Source organism: Solanum tuberosum, unplaced genomic scaffold, assembly GCF_000226075.1.
Source record: "Solanum tuberosum cultivar DM 1-3 516 R44 unplaced genomic scaffold, SolTub_3.0 contig00199, whole genome shotgun sequence".
Classification (NCBI taxonomy): Eukaryota; Viridiplantae; Streptophyta; class Magnoliopsida; order Solanales; family Solanaceae; genus Solanum; species Solanum tuberosum.
The window spans coordinates 1-3,677 of NW_006240647.1; the positions used below are offsets into that span (position 1 = coordinate 1).

The window sequence follows — 3,677 nt, forward strand, 5'->3', positions numbered from 1 at the left end:
TCTATGTTCTCTCATACCTTCTAAGCTTACCATTCAATTATGCACCCATTTTCATGTTCAAATGTCCATCTGCTGTTAATGATTCGACATTTGTGGAAATTAGTGGCTGCAAATTAAGCAGATACACTTATTTAAAGATTGGAGAGATGAAAGTCTTTGAAGTGAGTGATGGATGCAGAGCAGAATTTATAGGCTTGACCTCATGGCCTAATATTAACAACATTTCCCTTTCTGATATTCATCAAGCAATTCTCTATGGATTTGAGTTGTATTATTCTTCGTGGGGTAACATTCTTTTCTATCCTCTATACGTAAGAAACTAGGAAAACAATGAATCACCATTTCATCTAAAAACTTAAGCAGTTAGAGAGAGCACACTTTTATTATTTAATTATATTCTCAACATTCACTCACTACAGTTTAATTTTTGCACGTCTTTGTAGGTTTATTGGAATTGATTTCCGGTGAGGACTCAAGCCTTTTATCTACATATACTTTTAATTCTCCATTGATCTCTCATTCTAAAATATTTGTAATTTAATCTATCCAGAGATCAAGGCTTGGCCGCTTCAGTTGTTCGTGTGTAACTCCTATATATCCCTTTAGCAATCTATATGTTAGTTGGATGGACACAGATTAACATTCCATGCATTGATCATCTCTGTGGTTCGTTATGACTTCTAAAACGTGCAGGGTATTTGCAAGCAAAATTTATGATCGGCCTTCCGTTAGTAATTGTATTTCTGGTGTACAAATTCAAAAGGAGGCATTTGTCAATGTACGATACGATTGAACGCTTTTTGCAAACACAAAACAATTTCATGCCAATCAGATATAATTACTCCAACATAAAGAGAATGACAAGAGGATTCAAAGAGAAATTAGGCGAGGGGGGTTACGGAACTGTGTACAAAGGAAAGCTTCAAAGTAGAAGGGATGTAGCAGTGAAGATGTTGAGCAAGCCTAAAGCTGGTGGGCAAGATTTCATGAATGAAGTAGCTACCATTGGAAGGATTCATCATGTCAACGTGGTTGGACTCGTGGGGTATTGCATTGAGGGAACAAAGTGTGCTCTTGTTTACGACTTCATGCCCAATGGATCACTTGATAAGTACATCAGCACCAGTCAAGAAGGAAGTCCTCTGTTAAGTTGGCAGAGGAAGTACGACATTATTCTTGGAGTGGCTCGAGGAATTGGGTATCTGCATCGAGGCTGTGATGTACGAATTTTGCATTTTGACATCAAACCACACAACATTCTTTTGGATGAGAATTTCATTCCAAAGATTTCTGACTTTGGGCTTGCGAAATTATATCCAACAGATAAAAGCATTGTAAATCTCACAGCTGCTCGTGGAACTATTGGATATGTTGCTCCAGAATTGATCAACAGAAGCATTTGAGAAATCTCTTACAAAGCTGATGTTTACAGCTTTGGAATGCTGCTAATGGAAATGCTGGACTTGAATAGACATGAAGTTGCAAATGAAGAGAATTCCAGCCAATAATTTCCTTATAATATTTACGATAAGTTCAACAAGGGGAAAGAGATTGTGGTGGATGAAGAAGCGAATGATGATGAAAAGAAGATTGCTAGGAAGCTGAGTTTGGTTGCATTATGGTGTATACAAACAAATCCGATACAACGCCCTTCAATGAGTAAAGTAGTAGAAATGCTTGAAGGCGAAGTTGAAGTGCTAGAAGTACCTCCTCAGCCTCTTCAATCTCAACCGATTGTCCATCAGATCATGGGAAGTTCTACGACATTTTCGTCTGATTCAATAGCTTTGTTAGATAATCCCGTTGAGGTAGACATTTATGCTGATTGATTATAGTTGATGTAATGTTTATGTGAAATAAACATAGCCAACCCAACAATGTTTGGGACAAAGAATCGTGTTGTTATTGTTGTACTAGTTATATTATAGACATACATAAAAATGCCCTTTAATTTGGCCTCTGCGTAGAAACTTAAACATGTATAAAATTGAACAAATAGACATACGCATCATACGTAGCATCTTACATGGAAATTTGAATCCTACATGGTGTTCTATGTTTTTCTCATTATTTCAACCTCAATATATTTTGAAGACAAACAAAAACACCTCACATACAATATTATTTCCCCTGTTATTACACCTTTAAGAATTTCCGCAATTTCTCCTCTGTGAATTTTGCCATCATCATCTCTAACAATCTCCACCGCAACTCCCAATTCTACGATCAACCTAGCAATCATTGGTTGATCAAGATGAATAGGCATGGCAACTATAGGAACCCCAAAATCTATACTTTCCATTGCTGAATTCCAACCACAATGACTTATAAATCCTCCCGTACTCGGATGATTTAGAATTCTTGGTTGTGGTGCAAATTTGTCCAAAATTCTTCCCCTTTCTCCAATTCTTTCAAGAAAACTTTTTGGTAATGCATCTTCAATATTTTTCTCTTCACCTTTTGGAAATCTTGCAACCCATATGAAATTAACATTACTTAACTCCAACCAGAAAGCTACTTCTTCCATATCTTCTTTTGACAAGAAATACTCACTCCCAAAGGAGACAAAAACAGTTGAATTCTCATCTTTTGTTCCAAGCCAATCGATGAGCTCCATATCGTCCGTGTCATTAGTGATTGGATCTTGGACTGGTGGACCAACTGGAAGAACTTTCCAATTGCTCAATTCAAGGCAATAATCAATAAATTTGGCTTCTATAGTTGTAGAAGTACTCATCAACATGATTTGCATATTTCCCTTAGCTAGACGATCTCCATCATCAGGTTCTTTCGATTTATTAGATTTCGCCACCATTTCACTCAATCTTTACTTGCTCAATTTTCCTGAGATAAATAGCAGGGAAAGGGAATTCAACCTCTGGTTTTCCTCAGTATGTTGAAAAAATACGAAAACACAGATGCACCCGAAGTTATAAGCTTAACTGCTGGAATGCTCTGTTCATTCGCGACACGTTCAGCCCATTGCTGCACTATGTCATAAATCACCAAATCAGGTTTCAGATTTTCCAAGATTTTTGAAAAGTTTCGTTTGGACATTTTTAGGGCTTTTTGAAGGATGTGATTGAGATTGGGTTGACATGGATGAGTCTTTTTCTCAAAGTTAGATGACATATTTGAGTCATTTCCATTTTAAAAAAATGATTTAATTAATGACGTAAACGAATCATAACAAACCACATATACGAAATAAATTTGCAACATCAAAATTGTTTTCGGTTAACAAATAATGATATAGATGAGTTTTTTTTTCAAACAAAAAGGACATAGATGAGTCAAACTTTTAATCAGTCACACAAATAAACCTTTTTTTTCTTAAAGTTCGATGACATATTTGGAATTTTTCCCTTTACTATTAAATACATAAGAGAGATGAGGACAAAAGGGAATCATCTACACAAATACGTTAAAACTTTTACATTAAAAGCTCATTGAAAAATACACATTACTCAATTCCCCAAAAAGTGATAACAATGTATGTGAAAAATACGAAAACCAATGACTTTCTATAAATGATCACATTATTCATTTTGTCCTACAATACTTGTCCACTATTGACTATGAACATTGTTTAAGAAATTATAAATAAAAGGATAATTTTATTATATTATCCTTTGAATATGATAAATATCATTGCTTGAAAAATATAATAGAAAAAG

At 35.1% G+C, this 3,677-nt stretch overlaps 1 long non-coding RNA gene and 2 pseudogenes across 1 annotated transcript; 2 read left to right on the forward strand and 1 right to left on the reverse strand.

The window, feature by feature from the left end:
• Positions 1-163: 163 nt before the first annotated feature.
• LOC107059385 (uncharacterized) lies at positions 164-506 on the forward strand. Its single transcript, XR_001472628.1, has 2 exons — positions 164-285; positions 444-506. It is a non-coding gene; the product is annotated as an uncharacterized lncRNA (long non-coding RNA).
• A 171-nt stretch (positions 507-677) lies between these two features.
• LOC102582519 (glycerophosphodiester phosphodiesterase protein kinase domain-containing GDPDL2-like) lies at positions 678-2,033 on the forward strand (annotated as a pseudogene).
• A 20-nt stretch (positions 2,034-2,053) lies between these two features.
• LOC107059384 (beta-D-glucosyl crocetin beta-1,6-glucosyltransferase-like) lies at positions 2,054-3,132 on the reverse strand (annotated as a pseudogene).
• Between the last annotated feature and the right edge of the window lie 545 nt (positions 3,133-3,677).